At 36.9% G+C, this 22,186-nt stretch overlaps 1 long non-coding RNA gene across 1 annotated transcript; it reads right to left on the minus strand.

Annotated features, from left to right (window-relative positions):
• Positions 1-669: 669 nt before the first annotated feature.
• On the minus strand, positions 670-1,584 carry LOC145052010 (uncharacterized). The gene is made up of 3 exons (XR_013683901.1): positions 1,499-1,584; positions 1,277-1,414; positions 670-1,175 (listed from the first exon to the last, which is right to left on the minus strand). It is a non-coding gene; the product is annotated as an uncharacterized LOC145052010 (long non-coding RNA).
• Positions 1,585-22,186: the final 20,602 nt, after the last annotated feature.

A 22,186-nucleotide genomic window follows, 5' to 3' on the forward strand; every position in this document is an offset into this window, starting at 1 on the left:
AGCCACCTATAATGGATAAACGTCAGCCAGACAGGCCAAGAAACACATACTGCATTTCATCCCAAGGCGAAGGTCCAATTAAAAAAGAGTGTTCTACATGTGGTCAAGTAGGACACACGAGAAACAATTATACTGGAAGGGTGTCCGGTAGTGGAGCACGTCGCACGACTCGACCTCCAATAAAATTTTGCCATCCGTTGGCGAAACTCTAAAGCTGCGTTCCTTGGGTCAATAAGTTCACGTATTGGTTGACCTGAAACTAATTGTTCCATAAACATACAAACAAAAACACTGGAATCTCCCAAATGACTACTTTGTTGGGGAACATTTTTTTCATAAATGAATTGCATATTCAATGGAATCCTTGGGATGTTCTTCCGGGCCTAATAGTTAATCTTGTTTAAATAATTTGCCACCCGAGATTCAAATTTGGTAAAGGTTCCATCAGATTTGAATTTTTTATAAGCCACTCTACCGAGACTGCCATAAATATGGACTTCCATTGACGCCAATCGTAGTTCCACAAATAACCAGTGATTAGGGAATGAATGATTCGGCAATAGGACTTGTATAAGGATCAGAAAATAAAATTATGTTTTTTATATCACAATAGAAAACATAACGACAATAATGATAATATTTTCAATATAAACAATGCAGTTTACCGTATCGACATCCCACCAAACAACCATGAAGTTGGGGTACGTAGCAATACCAACCATAAACGCCCTCCAATCTTGCCCTTCTTCCAAAGCATGGCAAACAAAAAAAATTTGGAGGCATTATTGTATGTTGGTCGCCATCAATAGTCTATACCAAATGGTTATATGCTGCACAAAATTATGATACTTTTGTTATTGACTAAAAAATAAATTACTTTTAAAATAATAAATTAACAATTATTTTACCGATGACTCCAACTTTCCGTCATGTGTATGTCCAAACAAGGCGCTCTAAAAATCTCTATCTAACACGAAATTAAACAAACCATGCTGGACATCATATGAATGAAATAAATAATTGTGGATGACAACTTCACCGCCTGCTACGTAAGGTTGCAGGCGCAACATAGAGAAGTCGTGAACAACAGCAAAAGCTGGAGGAGGAACGTGGCTTGTTGATTTGATATAAACCTTCTTTTTTGCTCTTCTTTTATGCTTCGGTGTCGTGTGCAACTAAAAACAATATTCAAATGTTTAAATCTCTATCTTTCAAATAATTCACATAAACATAAAATTCTATTATTACGATATAAGTTTATAAATTAAATGAATACCTCGGTTTAAGGAGGGCACAAATACTGTGACGGTTTTCGAGTCCTCGGTTTATCGGGTGTAACTTCTTTGCCATAAAAACCATAAGCATCATAATAATCTACATTTCCCGTAATTATTACTTCATCTTCCTCCGACACCTAATTTAATAAGCAATAATATCTAATTAAAAAAATGTTTCAATCTACTAAAAACAAAATTAAAATAAATGTAAGTATAAGAACCTCTTTAGCTTCATTATAATCATTTACATCAAGCACATCATCATCAAATTTGTTCCCTGCATTGTCATTCATTTCCTCCAACTCCTACATTAAAAATAACACATTATACTTATTAACGAAAGACACATTAAAAATCAATTATTAAAACCGTAAATGTAATATCTATAACAACCTTGTTGTCTTCAATATCACCAAAAATATTTTCAGTTGTATTATTTTTATTCATCACTTCATCTTGTACAACCTACATTTTCAAATATAAAATATGAACACAGATATTCATATATGTTAATAAAAAAAAATTGTGTAGCGTGTAACTAACCCGTTCATCATATTTTGCTTGGAATACTGTAGGCTCCTCAAAACTGATGTTATTCCATAAATCTTTATTATTCACTTCTTCAACAAAAACCTCTCTAAGTTCTCGGTTCGTAAACATATGTTGTTCCAGTGCATGTAGCCGTTTCAACACCTCCTCTAGGTTGTGTTTCCCACTGCCCCTACCTCTACCATGAAAGCGACCACTATACGACATACTAGACGAAGATTCGTCTTGTCTCCTAAAATGGTCCCGTATTGGGGATGGAACTGATTTCTGTCCACCATATACATACTCTTGAAATGACATATAATAACAAGATGTCATCTCACTATCACTCGGTAACATGTTTTGTCTTGGTGGTTGTCCCTCCTAAAAAATTGAACATGTTAAAAATGCATACAAAAGTATAATAGTGAAGTTTATTAATAATAAAAAAATATTTATAAACTTGTATTTTTGAAAAAATCTTGTTCACATCAACCCATTTCAATTTTTTTGTCTCACTCCATCGTTTCATCAGAGGCATGTCTCTATTTTTTCTCAATACAAATCCACATGCACGAACAGCCGAAAGCATCTCATATATCAATATCTACAATTTTTACAATTATATTAATAAAAGTTAAAATTAAAATAACAAACATAACAATAAAACCATTTAAATATAAGTAAATTTTTATACCCTAATTGGAGCCATAAATACTGAGACGAAGTATTTTAAAGTTTGACAACGCTTAGGAAGTGATAAATATTTATTTATCTTGTTCCATGTATCCTCAAGGTCATCATACGTAAAATCTCATAGATAACTACCCCAAGCGAAACTAACAAAACAAAAAAAATTATTTATAATATAAATTAACATTAATAATATAAAACTTTCAAAGTAAACAAAACATACTTGTTCCAGACTTCCAAATTCTCAGCAAAAAAAAAAACAATCTTGTGGCACCCGATCATTTATTTCTTTTCCCAAAAAACCTTCACACAAAATGTATATCAAACATACTCTAACTGTATCGACGTCGTCAACTTCTAAGAATGGTTGATTTAAAATAAAAAATTTCAGGTCGTCGATTTTCACTGAACTATTTGTATAGTTCGGAAATAGCCGCTCACGCAATAAACATCTTTTTTTACTACTAACTATTTTTTCTAACACTTTTTTCCCGATGTTTTTTGGATACTCACCAAAATTGAAGCCGATTATCAAACAAAACTCTTCCGGCCCATATACCATTTTCGTATCGCCTACTCTAAAATATAACCATTTTATTCCATCTGGAGATAAAACAGCGTCCGGCTGTATCTGATGAAGGAACATTTTGTGGAACAACAATCCGTCCCCTTGTAAACGTGGAACGTCCAACAAGTAACCAAATACGGTATCTCTAAATATATCACGTCTGACACCATCTAACACTTCAAATACTTCCCATATATTACACCCGAATTCTTTTAAGTTTACAATTGCTTTCACATTGAAATTATTATAATCATATTGCACAAAACACAATAACATATTAGAAAACTAAACAAATATTTCATTTTAAAATATATGATTATTAAATGCAATAATAACATAAACAATAATAACAATACAAATACAAATATTTAATAAATAATTTATATATTTACGCTAAAAAACAATAACATACTATAGCAAATTTTCAACTTAAACGACAACTATATAAACAATTTTCCAAGTTATATGACCAATATACAAACAACTTTTTTCTTTCTAATTATATAAAATGACATTTTCTAACCATATAAACAAACAATTTTTCAACTAAAACGACAACTAAATTAACAATTTTCCAAGTTATACGATAAATATACAAACAATTTTTAACTTTCAAATTATATAAAATAACATTTTCTAACCATACTATAAAATTTTTTCTACTAAAACAACAAATATATACAAATTTTCAAGTTATACGATAAATATACAAACGACTATTGTACACATATTATAAAATTTTCTAACCATACTATAAAAAATTTTATACTTCACCAACAAATATATACAAAATTTTAACTTATACGACAAATATACAAACAACTATTCTACGCATATTGTAAACATTATTTTAACCATTTTTCAATTTATAAAAACAATTATACCATAAGAATATACAATTTTTCAAGTTATACAATAACTATACAAACGACAAATAACATATTCTAATCATGATATATCAATTTATCAACTTAAACCACTAACCAAAACATATTCTAAACATTATTCTAACAATTTATTTAACTAATAACGTAAACAAATTAGCATATTCTAACCATTTTACTAAATGTACAACTATCCGATGCACACGCTACGCAATCTCTATTTGTACATTCATACAACCACTAACAAAATAACATTTAAACTTCAAGTTTACTAATAACAAATATTAAAACTATCAAATACAACAAAATTACCCTATCACAAACAATATAATTTTATTTTTTTACACTAATTAATACAATAGATAATAAAATAATAAAGACATATACTAAATAAATGTTAATTAAAACATAAAAAGAGTTCAAATCTAACCATATTTGCGGGATTGTTGAAATAATCCTCCATTTTCTTCAAAAAATAGTCAAAAGGAATTCCAGAGAGAGAGAGTTTCTATATTGAAGAGTGAAAAATGAAGAAAAGAAAAACGCTTATATAGAGTTTTCCCCCGAAAATCGAAGATGAACAGTACAAATCGCAGATGGAAAGCAAAAATCGCAGATAGGGTTTTTCCATCTGCGAATTTAATGGTTATTTTTGCAATTTCTATTTTTTTTGCTAAATTTGTAAGTTAATTAGTGTATTTGGCTAATTTTGACATTTTCTCAAAATTTAATGGGTGAGATACATTCACAACACCAAATATGAGAATTAAAATGATCGACCTCTAAAAAAAGGTATGACTTTATTGATTTCACCATTTTAATATTTAAAACTCACATTTTTTGTATTTTACCACTAGAGTTGGTTATTGGATGTAAAAAATAAGTCAACACATAAATAGTATGATATTTAGAGATTTATTAGAGTTGAAAATGATATTTTAGAGGTTTGTTGGAGTGAAAATGATATTTTAGAGGTTTGTTGGAGTGAAAATGATATTTGAGAGGTCTATTGGAGTTGACTAAGTATAACTAAATTTTTTAAATAACCCACATCTTTTATGTATTTATGTTGTATTCACTTGGGTTTTCTATCGTTATTAAGTTTTTGTTAGATTTCAATACAAGCCAAATATTTTCTTGAAATTTGAATTTTGTCCATTTTGAAAATATTCTTGAAATTTCGGGCGAACCAAGTTTTTTTATGTCATAATTCTTAACCTGACATTCTAGGTTTAATATTTTTTTTAATTAAAGAAAATTACGTTTAATATGACTTAAAGACAGTCTTATATGAATTTTATCTATTCCGAAACGTTTCATTTCATACTTGTAAATAACTCAAAATCTTTATAACTCTTTTAAAAGATGTCATTTAAATTAATATGGTTCCAGATAAATCACCTAGTTTCCACAATATTTTTTTGAAATTCCTATATTTTCAACTTATGCCAATTAAGTGTATGATTAAATGAAATCCTTTTATATATAAAAACAACATTATTTTCATGTTTGATTATTCAAATATTTTCTCTTTACTTTTTATTTATTGTTATCTAAAGCACATGGAAATAAAAAAAAGAAGGTGTGTGTATGTATTATGTCCCATTCATAAGATTGAAGGTTAAAATTATTTATATCCGTCTAATCTTTGAATAAAGACTGGTATGATAATAATGTTCTAGAAGACTAAAAACCATTTGGGTTATTCTTCTTTGTTTCAATTTATATCCTCATATTTTCCATCTACTTTTTCTATATTGCAAGAAAACATTTATGGTTGTGTATTTAGAGAAAAAAAATTGTTTTAATTTATTTTTGTTAAAGATATTGACCTTAGTTTGTAATATATATGATTGGAAAAATATAATAAGAGAGTGGTGTCCAAATTTCCATATAACAAAAAAGAAAAACAAAAAAAATACAAATTTAATTATAAAATCATCCTTGTCAGTTTATGTTTTTTTTCTTTCACCTTCATATTTTAACATGCGGTAATCTTTTTAAGTAAAAATACTTATTTTTAAGATTACCTTTATCTTGTAATAATATCATATAAACATTTTAACAAATAATTAACCATAATTGGTTCAGATAATGCATGTTATCAAATACATATTTAACAAATATTTCAAATAATAAACATCAAATTTCACATATAAACTTTCAACAATTATTTAATACTTTTTAATAAATTATGGTATTAAATTATGTTCATAAAAAGAACAATGCACTCCGTTGATGTATGTGGAAGAGTCATGGGAAAGTTAGATCATTGACTGATGTTTAAAGTTCTCTTTAAAACGACTTAAATACGAGTATTATTAACCCCTAGTATTTGTTCGTATTAATAGAGTTTAATCGTTATAAGTTTTCATCAGATTAATCAATAATCCCAAATGAAACACTGACGTATAGCTGATAACAAACAAACATGTAATATCGTATCGGAGGTATGATCAGTTTGGCATATAAAGATATATTGTATGGGAAATTCACTTTAAACACCTCACTAATCTTACCATGTCATCATTTCCGCCCATATATCGGTTAGTATAATGACTAATATTACGGTAGATATTATTTATAAGTTCATAATAACGATTATAAACAAAAACATAAGTTGTACCGCCCCGTTTATTTAAATAAATTAATAAATGTAAGTCTCGGACTGATTTGCGATGAATTTTAGATGTTGAGGGTTAAAAGTGTAAATTACATATTAGTTTTGTAAGTGTTTATGAAGGCAGGGACTAAATGGAAATTATTGGGACTTCATTGAAGAGATTTTAGAGGCCTAGGGGTTGTTTGGTAAATTCTGTACCTAAGTTGTAATGGATTCTAATATTCAGGGTTTAAAGTGTAAGTTTTGGATTTCATTTGAAAGGATTTCATGGGGAGGGACCAGAAATGTAATTATGGGGAAATGCTTATTTTGGACGGGTATATATATGCGTTACTAAACCCTAACCCTATCTGGTAGCACTAGCCGTCATCCCCACCTTATCACCCCTCCTCCAGCCGCCATCACCGACCCTTCCCCCTTGTTTCTCCGATCAGTTGCCGACGAGTAGGACCAACGAAGCCAGCAGCCTTGCCCCACCTTTCTGACGGAGAGCTTTGTTGGAGACCAAGTCGGAGCAAAGGTCCCCAGCCGTCGCAACCATGGGAATGACTTCAATCATTGCTGCTTCGCCGTGGGTTGCCGCCGTCGCAGCCCCGCTGCCGGTAACGACGTGTTCGTCGTGATAGCCGCCAAGACCGACGACCGAGTGGGGTTTTGCTGCTGTAAGAGGCATGAGTGATCAGAAGATCGATGGTGATCCCATCCGCCGCCATAGGGCCGTTATCTGTTGCTGCTGCTGATCTTTGTGCCAGTCGATCTGCAACGCCCCTCTCCGCCTCCTTCCACCGCTGTCCCATGTCGATGTGCCACTATTGTTGTTGTTGGAGGTTACTGCTGCTTCCGGACCGTCGTGAGCCACCAGGTGGGTGGTTGGGTCCATAGTGCAAATGAGAATCACGTGTGCGGGGCTGTATTTCCATATTTAGTGTGTGATATGTGTGTGTTGTCTAGCCGGAATTCCTAAGAACAGCCGTCGGCCACCGCTAGGGTGGTTATGTGCGTGTGTTATAATTAGTTAGTGTGTGTGTGATCATTTTGAGTTAAGCACTGTAATTGTAATTAGCAAGATGAATAATAAAAAAGAAACTCAAAACCACCACCGTAAGGTGGTGGCCGCCGCCGTGTGCCGCCGTAGACCACCACTACCTGAGGTGGTAGTGGGTGGTGCCCCGCTAGCAAACCCTAATGGGCTTAGAGATTGGTTTTGGGCCTATTGGGCCATGTTTGGGTGGAAAACCCTAATTATGAGTATTGGGCCTTAGACTTATTGGATCCATTTTTGGGCCATTGAGATAGGATTGTATATTAAGCCCAAATTCTCCATACCAATTATCTAGTATAGTAAAGGACTTAATGGACTAAGTCCTTAATGGGCTAATTGAGAAAATACTAATATTTGAGAGATTATCAGCACGCACATGAGAATTATTTAATAAGTGAATATTAAATAATAATCATTGGCAGAAATTAATCTAAGCAATAAAGGACTTAATGGATTAAGTCCCTAGTGTGTTAAGTCCTTAGTGGGTTAAGTAAGAAACACTTAACCCTAGTTATCATTTGATGTGAAACCCTAATTTCACTTGGGGCTTTGTGTTGGGCCATCCGAGAATAATCAAATGGACTAGAGTAATTAGTTGGGCTTTAAGGTAAGGCCCATATGAAGGATTGGGCCCAATTTGGAAAATTGGGCCATAGATGGGCCATAGTTGGGGCCTAGATGGTTGTATGATAGTGGGCCCTAGAATGATACATGTTGGACTGGACTGATCAATTGGGCCTTAAGGGAAGTCCATGTAGAGGTTTGGGCCCAATTTGGAAAATTGGGCCATATGCTGGGCTTTGATCCCTAGTTGACTTTGGGCCTATGGATTGGGCCTTGGGCTTGGGTAAGCCAAGCTAGGGGTAATGTAGTAATTATCCAAAGCATGTATTTTTTAGTTATGTGTTAGAACCCAATTATTAATTGGGTGTTATTTGGTGTTGACAGTTCGGGAATCTGTCAGCCAGCAGCTGGGGTGGAGTCTGTGGGACTTCAGCAGTGTGGGATTGTGTCTACGGGACTTGAGCAGTGTGAGGTGAGTTTCCTTCCAGTAGGAACGGGTCTATGGTGTCACACCCCGAAAACCAAAGGCGGAAACGTTTCCGGGGTTGACTCCAAGTTGAGTATCAAATCCAATGCACATAGTAAGTAAAGTAAACAACTATTACATTACATATCAAAGTTTACATTTGTTCAAAAGTAAAGTTGTACATTCGTAATACATAGTATGTATGAACAAAAGTAGAGACGAGTCTTCTGTACGCTTCGTCTTCTTCAAAAGGATCGCTAAGTACCTGTCTAATGTTGACCTGAGAATACAAGCAGTTTGAAAATCAGCATAAAGCTGGTGAGTTCATAAGATGTTTGTTTTTGTGAAAATGTACGAGTTTCCTTTGGTTTATTCGAAAAGTTGTTATCCAAGAAAATCTCATATTTTCTTAAAAGAAATGATTGGTTGATTGTTAGGTTACACGATTCTGGTTATGTTTAACTATGATCCCAGGAAAGTCCCATACTTTCCTGATTGGATATTACTAAGTGTGAAAGATATATAATTATCTAGTTTATTACTCTTTTTCTAGTTATGTAACGTTTCTCCAGGAAAGTCCCATACTTTCCTAAAATTACATATTGATTTCCATTCGTACCTATTGTATTAACTAGGTATTCTGATATCCTAATGGTGTTATCTTGAAATATAGTTAGCTACATATCTTCGTATTCGTGTTCTTATTCTTAACATATTCTTATACTTATTCGTGTTCGTATTCGTATTCGTAGTCGTATTCGTTTCCCTAATCCTACTCCTATTACTATTCGTTTTCGTATTCGTGTTCGTATTCGTATTCGTAGTCGTATTCGTATTCGTTTTCCTAATCCTACTCTTATTACTATTCGTTTCGTATTCGTATTCGTAGTCGTTCTGTTCCTAGTTATAGTTTCGTTATTCGTTCTGTTTGATGATTAATATGAATTATTCGTAGATTATGAAACATAATTCAGATTGTAACATTTTATCAAGAAATCTATGATTAGTTTGAAAGCTAACTTCGTAATTCGAACTATTTAATAAACACAGTTATTGATATTAGAACATACAGAATGAAATCAATTGAACAGAAAATGATAAGTTGGAGTACAAGATTTCCTTGTACTTTTGCTTGTATTCCCCCCTGAAAACAGTGAAAAACACGGAAAAAGGCGTAGGGGTATGAACTCACCGGACGAGAAATGTGACGATTTGGATGCTAAGTGTTGGTTCGGGGCTTGCAAATGCACGAGGTTCCTAAGTATAATGTAAAGATACACATTTGTATCTAATTAGGACTTAGATTATTTATTTGATAGGGACAATTGCTTCTAGTCGCGAAAACACTCCGATACAAGTGTTTGGAGGGACCCGGGTGGCGTTTAAGGACACATATAGTTAGGATAATGAATTGGGACATCAAAGGAACACTCCATAAGGAGTTTACGGCCACATGACCCTCTACCCATGAGTTTACGGCCGTAAACTCATGGTGGGGTGAGTTAATGGCAAAAATGGCTTGTAACACTTAAGGGAATATTTCTAGGTTTGGTTTTAAAGGCTTGGAATGGATTTAAATCACCAAAATGATTAATTTATGGGAGTTTATGGCCTAGCATAGGCTCCTGGCCGTAAACTCCTAAATACTCAAGAAAACTTGTGTTTTTGGTTTCCAAACAAATCACATGTGATTGCTAAAATTGTTTTAAGACCTTATATGCATTTGTTTGATGTTTTGAAAGGGTTTTTGGAGTTTACGGCCTATGAGACCCCTCTCATGGCCGTAAACTCTCTTAGAGAGTATTTCCTTGTGTTTTAAAGCCAAAAACTTGTTTTTAAGGGTTTCTAAAATTCATTCCAATGCTTATAGGGATTAAACAACACTTTAAAATGAATTTTCACCATGCTTTAAGGAGTTTACGGCCCAAGCACTTGCCTTGGCCGTAAACTCACAATAATCCCTCAAAAATTATGTTTCAAGTGCCAAAATGCTAAAAATAATATCCTAAAATTCATATCTAAGTCTTATAAGGGTTTTGGAAGGGTTTAAGGTCACAAAAACCCTATGAATATGAGTTTACGGCCCAAGCTTGTGCCTTGGCCATAAACTCCTTCAAATCTATCAAAATCCATGTTTTAAATGTTCTAAGTCCATATCATGAAGTCCTTTAGCCATATCTAGAGTCCAATTGAGTTTAGGAAGGGGTTTAAGGGCTAAAAACCCTTCAACTTGGTGTTTACGGCCTAGGTAGCTTCCTGGGCCGTAAACTCATATATTGTGTCCCATTTCATGTTTAAATCTCGAATTTGGAAGCCAAATATGCTATAGATTAAGACTAGGAAGGTACCTTAGGGTTTTGAGGCCTTAAAATTGAGTTTTGGAACCTTACACTTGGATTTTAGGAGAGAGGTTAGAGAGAGAGTAGAGAGAGAAGGAAAGAGCTTCAAATGAAAGGTTTAACATGTTTATATAGTTCCCAAAACTTGGGCACGGAGGAATTCTACCCGATACCGGCCTTAAACGAGGCTTTAGGTCGCACCCGATTAAGTTTCCGTCACTCGGCGGGGACGTTTTTTTAAAACTTATGAAATAGATAAATTTTGGGCTAGTTTCATGGGTTCCCTAATGATTTGGACACTCATTGGATTAAAATAAACCTATAAATTTAATTAACTAAACCCAAAAACGATATCGGGACATTTCGATATACGACGAGTTATACGGGTAGAATGGGTTCTCGGCGATGAACAACTTCGGGTTGTTACATATGGTCACAATGCCGGCCCGTTTAGTTAGCAGTAGTTCCTGACTTCAGTCCGATGCAGTAGTTCAGTATGCTTGGTGTATTTGTGATACATACATGGTATGAGTTATGTGTCCCGGACTATGGTCCGATGCAGTATATAGTATATGTGTTTATATTACATGCTATGATTATGTTATGTTATGTTTAGTTAGTTCCGGACCTCGGTCCGATGCAGTAGTTAGAGTGCTTGATGTCTTTGTGATTCAAGCATGTTTTGTGTTATGTGTTCCGGACTCTGTTCCGATGCAGTATGCAGTATATGTATTCATGCTAGTTGATATGTTTATGCTATGTTATGTTCAGTCAGTTCCGGACTTCGGTCTGATGCAGGGGACAAGGTCCCAATCAGTTCCGGACTTCGGTCCGATGCAGTTAGTTCCGGACTTCGGTCCGATGCAGAGGGCAAGGCCCTGGTTAGTTCCGGACTCTGGTCCGATGCAGTTTCTGGACTTCAGTCCGATGCAAAGGGCAAGGCCCTGGTTAGTTCCAGACTCCGGTCCGATGCAGTTTCCGGACTTCGGTCCGATGCAGAGGGCAAGGCCCTGGTTAGTTTCCGGACTTCGGTCTGATGCAGTGGGCAAGGCCCAATAGATGCTTTATATGTTATTGTATGGTATGTGGTAGTTTGGGGGAGCTCACTAAGCTTCGTACTTACGGTTTTCAGTTTTGGTTTCAGGTAGTCAGTTTTCAAAAGAGGAGCCCGGGAAGATTGCAGTGCACACACCATTTGTTCAGCCTGGGATGTTTATACTCTGATATATTTGACAGTTGTTAAGATATTTTGAGATACATTCTTTATGATTCTTATATGACGATTGATGAATATGGTGTTATTACTAATTTTAAACGAAGTTTTCAGACTGTATTTTTGGGATGTTACAAGTTGGTATCAGAGCCTTGGTTTGAGGTATTCGGGCGCACTCCCGAGTGTGTCTGAACTCAAACTAAGGAAGTGGTATAAAGTTTTCAAGAGAAAAACCATGGTTACAAAAGAATTTTGAGAAAAGAAATTTTTTTTAGAAAAAGTATAAAGAAAAGAGTTTTAGAAAAAGCGAAAAGAGTTTTGAAAAGAGAAAAGGGTGTGGTGCATGCAATCAGCCGAGATCAAGTAAGTACTCCCAAATTACCCATACAAGTTTATGTTATGATTATCAGTTTCAGTTTCAGTAGAACAACATGCTAGAATAGGACTGAGGATCTAGGAGGATGCCTTATGTGCCTGCTATATATGTTTTAGCTTTATGAGAATTGCATGTTAGTATTGAGTAGACATTAGTAGGATAGCCTGTTTAGGTTATGCCTGATAGTATGAGCTTAGCTTTGTATGCTAGTATAGTTTCTCATTATGAGAATAGATTTGCTTGAGTAGTTTCCTGTGTCCGAATGCTGCTTGCTTTGTGCTTTGTAGGACTCTGAGTGATGGGAGTTAGGCATTAGGTGAATACGTCATGTCACATGTGATCAGGGTTGAATAATCTTAGAGTGCTGGATTTGGCCCTATCGCGCAGCTCTTGTTTGAGTCTAACCATTGTAGGGACGAGTCTTTTACTCGAAGGATTATTTGAGCCTCATCACATGTGATGGTATTCAGGTGATGGCTAATTAGCATTACAGGGAGGCCTTCAGCAGCTGAGGAATGGACTGGGGTGGAGTCAGAGATTTCCCTAGGGCAAGCCTAGGATGAGAGTAGCAGAGATCAGTAGTAGTAGATGTGACTTGGTGGAGTCGAGGCAGTACTTGAAGAAAGTACGGATAGATGTGGAAGGTAGTATGGGCCCGTACTACTGAAAGCAGAGGATCCGTACTCGAATCAAGGAAGGCTGAGATGAATCCAGGAAACTTGTAGTGTGTGAGATCCCTCGAGTTTTGATGAGTATTGTGATGTTAGTGATGGTATATTGTCGAGTATAGTGACACTACGTGGTAGACCAGATGGTAGTTCTAGTGTCGATGAGGGATCAGGATCGGACTCGGTAGTCGGGCAGCTCGATGATCAGATGAGGGAGTTCATTCCATCTGAGGTTACATCCATTATCATTGATTAGACTCCTGTGATACTCAGTATGATCAAGGAGGGCATTATAGAGATTGTGATGAGAGGCCGGGTACACTCTACACTGAGATAGCAGTCGTGATAGGGACCCGTACGTTGGTGTTTCGGGAATTCAGAGTTTATGAAGCTTCAGATTGTCAGGGGGTTAGGGACCCCATTGTTAGAAGCAGATGGTTGGCAGATGTCGCCAACACTTTTCGTACCAGACACTGTCTCGAAAGGAGACAAAATCTGACTTACGTCCTGTCTCCTAAGGGATAGAGCATGAGATTGATAAGAAGAGGTTGGTAGTGAGTCGAGTGATGAAGCAATTGATGCTATGTCATGGGATGACTTTTAGACCAGATTTTGGGCAGAGTGTGCCCAAGAGATTGAGGCGCAGCAGTTGGCGCAAAAGTTGTTAGATCTCCACCAGACAACTGAGACTATGGCAGAGATCACTGCCAAGTCTCGGGAAAGAGCTTATATGGTACCACAGTATGCAGCAGATGAGGAAATGAAGAAGGTAAGTTAACAGAACATACTATAGAATGATAGCAGAGAGAATGTGAGTATCTCGGGGTGCAAGACCCTGAATGATATGACTTTTAGAGATCGAGAGCGGGATTGGGAAGTACAACGTCATCTTGGTTTATTCCAAGACTGAGGAGCAGCACGAGAAGCACCTGAAGGAGGTGCTAGAGACTTTGAGGAGGGAGAGAATTTTCGCAAGGTTCCCTAATTGTGAGTTCTGGTTGCACGGGGTGCAATTTCTTGGACACCTTGTCAATCGGAAGGATATTTTAGTTGATCCGGCCAAGATAGAGGCGGTGATACAGTGGGAGATTCCGAGGTCTCCAATTGAGATTCGGAGCTTCCTAGGTCTAGCGGGTTATTACCGTAGATTGATTCAGATTTTTTTTAGAAGTTGGGTGATCTTTTGGATTAGCTGGTGTTGAAAACACTAGAAAGGGTAAGCGTGGTTCTAGCAGGAGCAGTGAACTGTAAGAAGGATCAAGAATCCTTTCCAGACAGTGAACTGTAAGGAGCTAGTTGAATCAAAGTAGGGGAGAATCACCCAAGGATTCAGGAGCAGGAGCAGTTTTGAGACTAGGATAAGTTTCACATCCTTATTGGGAAGGAAGATAGACCAAGCGGTTGTATGGTTTGAGGATAGTGTGGGATGGAAGTTCGGAAAAGCTTGCCAATAAGGAGATCGCGTTCCCGTGATGTTACTAGCAAGCCTTAGGGAATCAGGTTTGGGATTCCAGTTAGGACACGAGTTCAGCTGGTGCGGGGCAAGCACGTGTTCGATCCAGTATTAGAGTGTTGTATGCCTGCGAGTGTAGCTGTAGCATTCACTAGCAATCAGATAGCATCAGAGTGTTGTAAGTCTGTGGGTGTGTCCGTAGCACTCACTGGCAGTCAGATAGCATCAGAGTGTTGTAAGTCTGCGGGTGTAGCCGTAGCATTCACTAGCAGTCAGATAGTATTAGAGTGTTGTAAGTCTGCGGGTGTAGCCATAGCATTCACTAGCAGTCAGATAGTATCAGAGTGTTGTAAGACTTCGGGTGTAGCCGTAGCATTCACAAGATTAGCATATAGTACTAGAGTGATGTGAGTCTATGGGTGTAGCCGCAGCCTTCATTAGGTTGGTAGATAGCGTGAGTGCGTTGTTAGGACGCAGAAAGATCAGTAGTACCCACCAGTTCGGGTATAGCAGTGAGGAAATGGAAATCCACAGATTGGATTTCAGAATTTCCCAGACGGATTAGATCAGGTTGAGTCAGTGATACGACTGGAGGAGTGCCACTGCAGTTGTAGGATCAGGGAAGCAATGGATTGTATAAGAATGTTGTGATATAAGGCTACCATCGGTTATGTAGCAATCACTTTTAGCTTGTATTTGGTGACGTCAGGATTTGACGTATGGACTCGATCAGTTAGATCAGAAAGTTATTATAGCCTCAACGGCATGGTAACTAGTGGCAACTAGTTATAGAGAAGGAATTTGTTCAGAAGTCGTGTGAGGCGACTAAGTGGGAGTCCTTTGGCTCCGCAACCGGGCCAGAACTTGGTACTTCGGATGATTGGCGAATCAGTTGAGACCAAGAAGGTCTCGGTAGATGTCGGGAAGCAGCCATGTGGCAGCATACAGTTTCAGGCAGTTCAGTGTTCAGGTAGTTCCGTGTTTCAGGTAGTTCAGTATTTCAGGCAGTTCCGTGTTTCAAGCAGTTCAGTGTTCAGGCAGTTCAGTGTTCAGGCAGTAAGTATTTCAGGCAGTTCAATGTTTCAGAAATTTCAATGCTTCAGACAGTCAGTGTCTTAAGCGGTAATGGTAGTCGGGGATTTCATGTATGGTTAGAGTCACAGATAGCATGGGTTATGCTAAGTCACTTACAACAGGATTATATGAGGGTTGGCTACGTATAAGTGAATCGCAGGGATAAGGAGGTCTGTGATTCTGTTTTTTTAGTAGGAGCCTTGAGTTATCAGAAGATGAGTAGGTAGCTGAGAGATAAGTGGATGGGAGTCAGCAGTAATGATTCAATATGGGCGGTTAGTTAGAGGGTCAGGTCATCCTGAGACTACAAATTTCAGAGTGAGTAATGTGATCGTAATGCAAGAAATTCGCTTATCTTCGAGTTCTAGGACCCTACGAGGGATAGTTTTGGTTGCCCTGGGAAAGCTAGGGTGTGCCCAGGATTGGGGTCATGTTACTTGAGTAGTAGGGCGTGTAAGGAATGATAAAAAAAATGATGATTTCGAGGACGAAATCTAATTTAAGTAGGGGAGAGTTGTAACGCCCCGTTTATTTAAATAAATTAATAAATGTAAGTCCCGGACTGATTTACGAAGAATTTTAGATGTTGAGGGTTAAAAGTGTAAATTACATATTAGTTTTGTAAGTGTTTATGAAGGCAGGGACTAAATGGAAACTATTGGGACTTCATTGAAGAGATTTTAGAGGCCTAGGGGCTGTTTGGTAAATTCCGTACCTAAGTTGTAATGGATTCTAATATTCAGGGTTTAAAGTGTAAGTTTTGGATTTCATTTGAAAGGATTTCATGGGGAGGGACCAGAAATGTAATTATGGGGAAATGCTTATTTTGGACGGGTATATATATGCGTTACTAAACCCTAACCCTATCTGGTAGCACTAGCCGTCATCCCCACCTTATCACCCCTCCTCCAGCCGCCATCACCGACCCTTCCTCCTTGTTTCTCCGATCAGTTGCCGACGAGTAGGACCAACGAAGCCATCAGCCTTGCCCCACCTTTCTGACCGAGAGCTTTGTTGGAGACCAAGTCGGAGCAAAGGTCCCCAGCCGTCGCAACCATGGGAATGACTTTAATCATTGCTGCTTCTCCGTGGGTTGCCGCCGTCGCAGCCCCGCTGCCGGTAACGACGTGTTCGTCGTGATAGCCGCCAAGACCGACGATCGAGTGGGGTTTTGCTGCTGTAAGAGGCGTGAGTGATCAGAAGATCGATGGTGATCCCATCCGCCGCCATAGGGCCGGTATCCGTTGCTCCTGCTGATCTTTGTGCCAGTCGATCTGCAACGCCCCTCTCCGCCTCCTTCCACCGCTGTCCCATGTCGATGTGCCACTATTGTTGCTGTTGGAGGTTACTGCTGCTGCCGGACCGCCGTGAGCCACTAGGTGGGTGGTTGGGTCCATAGTGCAAATGAGAATCACATGTGCGGGGCTGTATTTCCATATTTAGTGTGTGATATGTGTGTGTTGTCTAGCCGGAATTCCTAAGAACAGTCGTCGGCCACCGCTAGGGTGGTTATGTGTGTGTGTTATAATTAGTTAGTGTGTGCGTGATCATTTTGAGTTAAGCACTGTAATTGTAATTAGCAAGATGAATAATAAAAAAGAAACTCAAAACCACCACCGTAAGGTGGTGGCCGCCGCCGTGTGCCGCCGTAGACCACCACTACCCGAGGTGGTAGTGGGTGGTGCCCCGCTAGCAAACCCTAATGGGCTTAGAGATTGGTTTTGGGCCTATTGGGCCATGTTTGGGTGGAAAACCCTAATTATGAGTATTGGGCCTTAGACTTATTGGACCCATTTTTGGGCCATTGAGATTGGATTGTATATTAAGCCCAAATTCTCCATACCAATTATCTAGTAGAGTAAAGGACTTAATGGACTAAGTCCTTAATGGGCTAATTGAGAAAATACTAATATTTGAGAGATTATCAGCACACACATGAGAATTATTTAATAAGTGAATATTAAATAATAATCATTGGCAGAAATTAATCTAAGCAATAAAGGACTTAATGGATTAAGTCCTTAGTGTGTTAAGTCCTTAGTGGGTTAAGTAAGAAAAACTTAACCCTAGTTATCATTTGATGTGAAACCCTAATTTCACTTTGAGCTTTGTGTTGGGCCATCCGAGAATAATCAAATGAACTTGAGTAATTAGTTGGGCTTTAGGGTAAGACCCATATGAAGGATTGGGCCCAATTTGGAAAATTGGGCCATACATGGGCCATAGTTAGGGCCTATATGGTTGTATGATAGTGGGCCCTAGAATGATACATGTTGGACTGGACTGATCAATTGGGCCTTAAGGGAAGTCCATGTAGAGGTTTGGGCCCAATTTGGAAAATTGGGCCATATGTTGGGCTTTGATCCCTAGTTGACTTTGGGCCTATGGATTGGGCCTTGGGCTTGGGTAAGCCAAGCTAGGGGTAATGTAGTAATTATCCAAAGCATGTATTTTTTAGTTATGTGTTAGAACCCAATTATTAATTGGGTGTTATTTGGTGTTGACAGTTCGGGAATCTGTCAGCCAGCAGCTGGGGTGGAGTCTGCGGGACTTCAGCAGTGTGGGATTGTGTCTACGGGACTTCAGCAGTGTGAGGTGTGTTTCCTTCCAGTAGGAACGGGTCTACGGCCACAATGCCGACCCGTTTAGTTAGCAGTAGTTCCTGACTTCAGTCCGATGCAGTAGTTCTGTATGCTTGGTGTCTTTGTGATACAGACATGGTATGAGTTATGTGTCCCGGACTATGGTCCGATGCAGTATGCAGTATATGTGTTTATATTATATGTTATGATTATGTTATGCTATGTTTAGTTAGTTCCGGACCTCGGTCCGATGCAGTAGTTAGAGTGCTTGATGTCTTTGTGATTCAAGCATGTTTTGTGTTATGTGTTCCGGACTCTGTTCCGATGCAGTATGCAGTATATGTATTCATGCTAGTTGATATGTTTATGCTATGTTATGTTCAGTCAGTTCCGGACTTCGGTCCTATGCAGGGGACAAGGTCCCAATCAGTTTCGGACTTCGGTCCGATGCAGTTAGTTCCGGACTTCGGTCCGATGCAGAGGGCAAGGCCCTGGTTAGTTCCGGACTCTGGTCCGATGCAGTTTCTGGACTTCGGTCCGATGCAGAGGGTAAGGCCCTGGTTAGTTCCGGACTCCGGTCCGATGCAGTTTCCGGACTTCGGTCCGATGCAGAGAGCAAGGCCCTGGTTAGTTTCCGGACTTCGGTCTGATGCAGTGGGCAAGGCCCAATAGATGCTTTATATGTTATTATATGGTATGTGGTAGTTTGGGGGAGCTCACTAAGCTTCGTGCTTATGGTTTTCAGTTTTGGTTTCAGGTAGTCAGTTTTCAAAAGAGGAGCTCGGGAAGATTGCAGTGCACACACCATTTGTTCAGCCTGGGATGTTTATACTCTGATATATTTGACAGTTGTTAAGATATTTTGAGATACATTCTTTATGATTCTTATATGACGATTGATGAATATGATGTTATTACTAATTTTAAACGAAATTTTCAGACTGTATTTTTGGGATGTTACATAAGTTATACTTAAAACACGGTAAGCATAAACTCGACTTACAGGTTGTACGACGAAAACAGGGGATTACGCGGGCAAAACTTCAAAACTAACCGCTCTATTTCTCGGGGAACTCTTACACTACAGAGCTTCGCTACTAACACTTAAGAACCACATGGGTTGGGCCTCGGGGCCTTAGGGAAGTTTGAGAGAGAAAGAAAGAAAATTGAATAAGAAAATGAGCTTGAAAACACTTGAATATATAGGAAAAATTGAAGGGCATGCTGCGTCCCATCCGTGTGGTAGAATCTCATTCATTTCCGTGGGGAAGAAGGGTGCACATGATCATGACATGTGCCACACTCCTGTGGTGCCACGTGTTGCTTCCTCGTTCGTTGAAACTTAATTATTTTGTAAAATTCATAACTTTTGCATACGGGCTTCGTTTTTTATGGTTTTTTCATCCACACATAGATATCGACGTGTACTATAACTTTCATTTATACTTTTTCGGCTAATTTTCAATTTATTTTTTGTTTTATGGCCCGAGAGGGCTTGGACCGTAAATAATGTTGCGTAAATCATAACTGCTTCTACGTGCTCTGTTTTCAATGTTCTCTATATCGTTGAATTCATATTGAAGAGTAATACAAATTTTATTTAGATTGTTTCGGCTAACAATCAACCAATTTTGATTTCTATTTCTATATCGCACACTGATGTACCATGTCGCACTCGAAACTTTGAAAAATCAAAACTTCCTCATATAATGTCGAATTTTTACGTTCTTTATATTGACGAGTTCCTATTGACGATAACTATAACTTTCACAAGATCACTTGAGATAAAAAGCAACCTATCTCCGTTTCACTTTTTATGACGCACCTTACTGTCTCGGTTTAAACGCGAAACTTAGACAAATCATAACTTCCTCATATGAAGTAAGATTTGGGCATTCTTTATATCCACGAGATCACTGTCACGACTACTATAACTTTATTTAAGATTATTTATCCAAAACAATCTTTTAATTTTAATCTTTATTTTATCGTTTAACGATAAATTTTATATAAAAGTTTTCTATAAATATTATATACTTCTAATATTTGTCCACTTAATGTGTATATGATAAATATTTATTATATCATAACACATATGAAGAATGATTATTTTAATTAACGATTTTAATTCTTCGATTAAATGTATAATTACTATGATTATACTTTAAACGTCTAACCTAAAACTATGGATGTTACAGTTCAATACTAGTATGATTTCAGTCGTCATAAATCGGAAATCAAGAAACAAAATCTTGGACTATGAGATTGATTTGTATCTATGTCTCATGTCCATACGATATCTTGTGGGTTGAAGGAGTAAATGATCACTTATCTTAAAGGCCAACATTCGATTTTATCAAAGTCCGGGAGTGGCTCAGGAAAACACTATTTACTGGTTATTCAAAGTGTATACTTGTAATTGTAGTTGATGACTTATCCATGTGGGAGACTGTTGGATTAAGGTGTCTATGGTCTTTACTAAATTTGTATAATCTTAGTGAATAAAGTAAAGACCTTTTTGGATTGTCGTCATAACCAGAAATAGCTAGAACTGATATTAGGAGAGAGAGATAAAATAATTTGATTAATATATTAATTAGAAATTGTTAATAATTAATTTTGAATTAATTATAAATGGTTGGAAATTAATTAATTATTAATCTGAAATTAATTCAAGATTAATTAAAGGTGCAATGAGTGAAATATAATTTTTCAATAGTTGAACAAAAGAAACAATTCTAAAACTATCCAAGCATGGACGGTTTTGAGGAGCCTTTCTAGGGTTTCTGGAAGCCTCTTCTCTGTTGATAAGGAAAGAGTTGAACTGGGCTTCAAATCTAATATTTACTTGTTCAAATTTGAATTTATCTGCAAGTTACCTAAATTATTAATAAGCCCCTTGGACATCACAAATTCATGCGTTATCGTACCTAGAAAAGGAGAAAAAAAATTCTCTTCCTCTAACCTCTCTCCTCTTGTCTTTATAGTGTTCTATGGTTTTGAGACTATGAACCACTAGAGATATTCACACTATTGGATGTTTGATTTCCATGGAGCATTTGAAGAATTAAAGAGTTAGTATATTTGAATATTCAATATACTAAAATGTTTAGTTCTAACCCTATTAGTTTCGATTATATTAGGTTAGAAGCTGTTTTATAAAGTATGTTGCTATAATAGTGAAATTCCACAAAAGTTCAAGGTTACATATGCCCATAAGAGTTTATGTATAAAATCCGTTGTGCAAATATTTTTCTTGTAACTAGAAAACCCATCATTTTAATACTTACCAACAACACATAATAACTCCCCCTTACAAATCCCTTTAAGAAAACAACCATCCAGTTGTATTATCTTTCAGCATCCCTCCATCATCCCTTTTCAGCCCATCAAATCAAACATAGAACTTACTATAGTAGTTCTTTCTATTTAACATACAACTCACATCAAAGTAGAACTTGGATTTGTTCTCATAATCTCTTTTGCATATGACCACAACTTTATATAATTGACATGTAATTTCATACTTTAAGGACTAACTGCGAAAAAAAAACTTAAGTGTCTAAATTGGTAAAATAACAAAACTTAGTTATGTTACAATACCATTTTCCATTTAAATATATTTTAGTAATGGTTTAAAATTGGTTTGTTAATTTAATATATTTGTAAAGAATTTTTTTTTTCTATCCAAACTTTAGTCTTCTATAACTGTTTAATAATAATAATAAGTGGTTTTCAAAAATCTTTAATAATATTAATTGATTTCTAAAATTAATTAAAAATAATAAAACTATATAATAACATAAAATTATAATAATTGATTTCTAAAATTAATT

This window comes from Lactuca serriola, chromosome 5 (genome assembly GCF_051521515.1).
Source record: "Lactuca serriola cultivar US96UC23 chromosome 5, Lser_US96UC23_V15, whole genome shotgun sequence".
Lineage (NCBI taxonomy): Eukaryota > Viridiplantae > Streptophyta > Magnoliopsida > Asterales > Asteraceae > Lactuca > Lactuca serriola.